A 6,905-nucleotide genomic window follows, 5' to 3' on the forward strand; every position below is an offset into this window, starting at 1 on the left:
GTGTTCCTGAACATCATCTCCTTGCTGCTGAGGATCCTCAGAAGACCCAGGGAAGGAAAACATGAGAAAATATACCCCTATTTTCAGTTTTTGAAGGGAAAATAGCAGTAATAACACCCCTATTTTATTGATTTTTCGGGGATTTTTCCCCGAAACAAGAGTGAAAATTAACCCCCTTTTCCCGAAAAATCGGGAACGCGCCTGCGGCCCCCTTGACTATGGAGGTGGGGGGGGGGGGGGGGGCGGGTGTCCGTCCTTGTGAGATGATTACCACGGTACAACCAAATCAGTTGTCTTGTACAGCTAAATGACCATTTGAAGTTGTGTCAATGACTTCCCAACCTGACCAGATAACCAGCTGGCAGATGTTGGTTGTTCCATTTTCCGTCCTTGTGAGATGATTACCACACGGTACAACCAAATCAGTTGTCTTGTATCACAGTGTAATGTTGTCTTGTACAGCTAAAGGACCCTTTGAAGGTTGTGTCAATGTCTTCCCAACCTGACCAGATATCCAGCTGGAAGAGGTTGGTTGTTACGTAGGCTGTCCTGTCGCCTCCAAAGTTCATTAGCGGTAACCTTAGTGTAATTTTTAGGTTGTGTCAAGGTCTTCCCAACCTGACCAGATAACCAGCTGGCAGAGGGTAGTTGTTTCGCGTCAGAGTTTTTATGTTGTGTCAAGGCCTTCACAATCTGAATAGATAAGCAGCTGGCAGAGGTTGATTGTTTCCACATCCCACAGACCATGCAGACAGAAAGATATTGGGATTTCACCAATCGCAATTGCCGTTGCCTGTACCATGACAGAAGATGGACAATAGTGCGATGGGCTTCATGATTTTGCTTGGGTTGGGGAGTTTCTGGGCTGATAAGGGCAGACATACATTGGGTCAGGTCAAGTATTGGGGTTGAGAAAGTGTTAGGTGTTGGTGTAGGGGGCCTACCCTAAGGATAAAATAATGTGTCTCAATTTCACCATGGTAATCTGACAGCACTTCACCATAGTGAATTGGGACGGTGAAATATTTTACCATGGTGAGCATGGTAAATTCTACATTCATGGTGAGCATGGTAAACTTTGAATTCACCATGGTGAACGCTGCATTCACCATGGTGAGCATGGTCAACTCCGATTTTACCATCGTGAATCTGAGATTTTTTTCTTAAGGGTCATCTCCATCCAAACCAATTCACCGACTTAACGTTGCAAGGCAACAAAATAATGAAAATAGATGCAAAGACAGGAGACTAAAGAAGACGGAATACAATGTACAGAACACAGCCTTGTTATTCATGAAACATAGACTCTTGTCGACAACAAACAGTCAACAGAATTTTGGCAGGATTTTTCAAAATAACAATGATGTGAAGTGAAAAAAAAATAAAAAAATATAGCAATAAGGCCAGAGTCCTCTATTAAAACATGTGTACATTACGTGTACATTGTTGTGCATAGGTTTTGCTAAAAAAGTACTCATTGGACCAATCAATCTGCACAAAATTTTATATGTGTCAAGAAGAACCCTTTGCCAATAGCATAATAAAGTTTTTAAAAATTCCAATACCGATTGCCTGAGAAAAAGAGATTTCCGTACACCATATCCATCAAAACGTCACTGGCGCATTGATATGGCCCTGTCAAAGTACAAGTTCTAAACTGACCAGTGAGACCACATTTTCTTAAATATATTATCAAAAAGCATATTTCTGTGATGGCCTGACTCTGTAGATTAAGAATCAACCACAGATTGAGAATTAATTCCACTTTGGTCCATCCCAGCCATGTATTTACCACAACTTGACATTTTGATAAGCTCTATGTGACTGTGCCACACTTCCGGTCGTGGATGAATACAGGTCTCTGCCCATAAAAGTAAGTCACTCTATTGCAAATTACTTCCCACTAACAAGTTGAGGTGTGCCCACAAGTTGCTCGGCAATCAAAATGGATTGATACGACGAACACCAGAGTTCAAAGGCGAGAAAGGATTCACTTTTTGCCCACATCAACGCATCATTCATTGAAATCGCTGTTGATCGAGGAGCGACACGTGGCCATCGGAGTGACTAGGGAGATGAGAGCTGGCGATTCAGTCCATGCCTGTTCGAACAGGCCACCATTCCTCTCCTACACTGCTTTGGAGTCTTTGGTAAACGTGGATGAGATCATCAGTGGGTGGCGACTTCTTCCTAGATTTTCTGAAGACAGAAAATAGAATTCAATTCAATACAGTACATGATTGTGGCAGAGCAAGGGACAAGGATGTGACGTGACAAGATCGAAGAGCAAGACCAGCGTGAATCTACACGACACACTATGGACTAGTGGCTCAGACCCTCAACTAGAGGTCAAAAGGTCCCTGGTTCGAATCCTACTGTCGGTGAGAGACTCAGGCAGGTCTCTTAGACACTTGCCTCACTACCCAGATGTATAAATGGGTTCTGGCGCTGGGCATATGGACAAATGGGACAGCATTTTTTCCTTCTTTTTTTGTTACTAACAGGATTGTGTGCAGCCCAGGCTTCAATCTCTTCATCTATCTGGGCCCTCGACGATGGCACCTTTGGTCCTTCCTTTTCCAACAAGTGTCTGAAACAGTGAAAACAAAAACACAGTGGAAATCATTGACGGCGTTGTAGGTTAGACACTGCTGCTCAAATGATTTGAAATATTCTCCTCACAACCCAAAGAAGAAAACCTAGGTGGCTTTTTCGTTATGCATTTCTTTGCAGTGAATTAACGAGTAAACATCGTCTCTCAGACACTTGGGAAACGCATCTGAGAGCATCTCAGTTTCAAAATTTTCCTGCTGGAGACCCCCAGACCTCCCTTCGTGGGTGAGCGCCTACTGCGCTTTCATGTGATTGTGAGGGCGAGCCCTCACCATATTCAGGCTTCGCCCTCAACGGGGCCCCCTCTATCCAGCTGTGCTGGATCCACTCCCTTATTTGATGGTGACCTACCATTGTTGTCCAGCCACCAGTCAGACAAGGATCCCCTTTTGCGATTTGTTGCTACTTCTGGCTGTACCAGGGCTACTTTTTGCTGGGTCACTGGATGTACCAAGTCATGCCCGCTGAAACAACGAGTGATCATATCAACATTGTTGTGGCGATACTCTACACCATCCCTTCGCAATTCCCACAGCCCGTGATCACTGTTCACTAAAAGATTTGAGAAACAAGTCGTCACAATTCCGTTGGCGTCATATGCAATTTGAATTGCAGCAGACGTCGCGGTTTAACATAAGTTGTGTACCGGTGCTACCGAATACGCTGCATGACACAAGGGCCTTAACATCACAGTAGAAAAGAATCATATTGAATTTGGCTAAATCACAGGGCTCAGCCAGGCCTCTGAATCTGATATCATGATGGGGGGCGGGCGAGGGGGTTGGTCCAGCAGCGGCTGGCAGCGGACATTTGTCTTGACTCTTGCTTAGCGCTGCTACAGCTTAAAGTGCTGTGGTACAGTCTAGAAGCAGTGTCATCATTGGCGAAATGGACCAAAGTTTGTGAGGGGCTGAGTTTCGTCCAAAAATAGATCTGTTTACACAGTCACTACGGCAATGGCGTATTGCAGGTACACGTCAACGGGTCATTTATTGTCGGACGTCAGTTCGCCAAGAAAACCAAAGGAATCGAAGGATTCATTGAACTCATCAACACATCATTAGTTTTCAGTGAAGTGCAACTGTATTCCTAGGTAAATCACTTTGGTATATAGAGAGTAAGATTACAATTAACTCACGTTAAAGTTTGATTCCGGGGAGGTAGCGTTGTCAGTACGTTGGTTTAGGGGCGCAATAACCTAGCTTATAGCGAGCAATTAGTACACTAAGATTTCAGTGATTAACATAATAGTTGCAAGTATTTGGCATTTTAGACTCATAATTCGTGCTACAATAACTACGTTGTAAACATAATGTTCAAAATTGATTCATGAAAAAGTTGTTAGGGCAATATCAAGCAAGCAGTAATGGAAAAAAGTGTAATTCCATTAACTGAATATTGTTTTTAGACACTATAACATTTTAGGCCTACTTTTCCGTAAACCACGAGAACAATGTATGTGAAAAAAACAACACATATAAGTGAGGCGCCGAGTATACAGTAATTGTAAGGTAAAGAAAAGCTCGGTCTCTAAAGTCTGGAGGTCCGGAGTCCGTAAATGTGACGGTCACGAGAGTGGCTCGTTCTTACGGATAGATCGAGAGGGCGGGCGCTGGGGTTCCGCCGACGGTGCTCGCATGCATTAGTCGTATCCCCGAAACCTTTACAACGCGAACAAAGCTGGTGGCATCCCTGACGGTATAGGAATTGACGGTGAGGTAACAAAAAAACTCGTGGCATATCGGATGCGCATCCGATGACGGTAAAGAAATTGACGGTAAAGGATCTCGTGGCATATCGGATGCGCATCCGAAGACGGTAAGGGAATTGACGGTGAAGGATCTCGTGGCATATCGGATGCGCATCCGATGACGGTAAAGGATCTCGTGGCATATCGGATGCGCATCCGAAGACGGTAAGGGAATGGACGGTGAAGGATCTCGTGGCATATCGGATGCGCATCCGAAGACGGTAAGGGAATTGACGGTGAAGGATCTCGTGGCATATCGGATGCGCATCCGAAGACGGTAAGGGAATTGACGGTAAGGGAATTGACGGTGAAGGATCTCGTGGCGTATCGGATCCGAAGACGGTAAGGGAATTGACGGTGAAGGATCTCGTGGCATATCGGATGCGCATCCGATGACGGTTTTATATACATATATATATATTATATAAATTTTAGTTTTACACTATTATGTAAGTGCAAGCTCTAGTGAGCTCACACAACTGTTTGACAGTCCTGGCTCCTCCATCGTGCTGACAACATGATGAGAGAGATGAGACAGTCACAGCCAGGCAAAAAAAGTCTTGGCTGCTCTGCCAAGTTGTCAACATGGTGAGAGAGATGAGGAAGTCACAGCCAGGCCGAATCAGTCCTGGCTGCTCCACCGCGTTGACAACATGATGAGAGAGATGAGACAGTTACAGCCATTGGCTGCTCTGCCAAGTTGTCAACATGGTGAGAGTGATGAGGAAGTCACAGCCAGGCCGAATCAGTCCTGGCTGCTCCACCGTGTTGACAACATGATGAGAGAGATGAGGAAGTCACAACCAGGCCGAATCAGTCCTGGCTGCTCCACCGCGTTGACAACATGATGCGAGTGATGAGACAGTCACAGCCAGGCCGCATCAATCTTCGCCGCACTGCCTAGTTGTTAATAAGGCGAGAGAGATGGGACAGTCAGAGCCAGGCCGAATCAGTTCTGGCTGCTCCACCGTGTTGACAATAATTATGGTGAGAGAGATGAGACAGTCACAGCCAGGCCAAATCAGTCTTGGCTGCTCTGCCAAGTTGTCAACATGGTGAAAGAGATGAGGCAGTCACAGCCAGGCCGAATCAGTCCTGGCTGCTCCACCGTGTTGACAACATGATGAGAGAGATGAGGAAGTCACAACCAGGCCGAATCAGTCCTGGCTGCTCCACCGTGTTGACAACATGATGAGAGTGATGAGACAGTCACAGCCAGGCCGCATCAATCTTCGCCGCACTGCCTAGTTGTTAATATGGTGAGAGAGATGAGAGACAGTCACAGCCAGGCCAAATCAGTCTTGGCTGCTCTGCCAAGTTGTCTATATGGTGAGAGAGATGAGACAGTCACAGCCAGGCGGCATCAGTCTTCGCCGCACTGCCTAGTTGTTAATATGGTGAGAGAGATGAGACAGTCACAGCCAGGCCAAATAAGTCTTGGCTGCTCTGCCAAGTTGTCGACATGGTGAGATAGATGAGGAAGTCACAGCCAGGCCGAATCAGTCCTGGCTGCTCCACCGTGTTGACAACATGATGAGAGAGATGAGATAGTCACAGCCACAGTACTTCGATCGTTTCTCCTCCGCACGTGCTAGGACGTGTCTGTCGGAGCTGACAGCTATCTCGATGATTAGGACATCCTTTTCCTTCTCATAGAAGACGAGCATGTCGGGGTGCCGGTGTTTTATAGCCGGGCCCGTGGGGACTCGCGAGTCCCAGAGCAATCTCAGCTTCTTTCCAGAGTACGAGTGGTCATTGGAACCGGTGTAATGTTTTTGAGTGTTTCTGTTTTTGAGTGTTTCTGTTTTTGAGTGTTTCCCCTCATTGTTTGGGAACGCTCAAAAATAGATTGACAAGTTTTTCTGTGTATCCCCCCATTGAAAAGTCGTGGTCTCTCTAGCTGCCTATTGTTTGGAAACACTGACACATGGGAAACAACCACAGATGTTACACCGGCTTCTCAAGACCACATACCGATGGTATCCATCAATATGTGTCTCCTTGACTGATGTAAACAGTACCGGTACCATTATATAGAGGATGTAGGGGCATGCAATGGCTGTATGGGAGGATAGGTCATGCCCCAGACATCAACAATCGGTGATCCTCAATATTGGTCACCATGGCATGCATGCATGCATATCTTAGAATAAATTAACTATGTTGCATATACATGGCTGTATAGCAAAATAGTCAAAATTAGCAAAGATATGCACATGTCACTGTGCTACGAGTATTTGGTCAGCAGGCGTTCGTCTATTACGCGATCACGACCACTTCAAAACGTTGAGCAGATAAACGAAAGTTTGATACCTAACTAATTTCTGAAAGATCAATATTTTGGTTTTGCTAATGTGCCTTCACTAATATGTTCTTTCGTTTTCATCTCAAGAAATATCAACCTGAAAGTGATCTTGATTTTATCGATAGATATCTATTACACCAATTAATATTCTTATGTAAGAGTTTTTTAAATATATTTGTCATAACAATTTTACAATACCCAAAATATGGGTCATACCAGCAGACCACAGGCCTAGTC

General features: G+C 45.2%; 1 long non-coding RNA gene across 1 annotated transcript; it reads right to left on the minus strand.

Annotated features, from left to right (window-relative positions):
• Window positions 1-1,270: 1,270 nt before the first annotated feature.
• LOC135492355 (uncharacterized) lies at window positions 1,271-3,875 on the minus strand. Its single transcript, XR_010448063.1, has 4 exons — window positions 3,752-3,875; window positions 2,965-3,077; window positions 2,416-2,590; window positions 1,271-2,199 (listed from the first exon to the last, which is right to left on the minus strand). It is a non-coding gene; the product is annotated as an uncharacterized LOC135492355 (long non-coding RNA).
• Window positions 3,876-6,905: the final 3,030 nt, after the last annotated feature.

The sequence above is a fragment of the Lineus longissimus genome, chromosome 8, assembly GCF_910592395.1.
Source record: "Lineus longissimus chromosome 8, tnLinLong1.2, whole genome shotgun sequence".
In the NCBI taxonomy this organism is placed as follows: Eukaryota; Metazoa; Nemertea; class Pilidiophora; order Heteronemertea; family Lineidae; genus Lineus; species Lineus longissimus.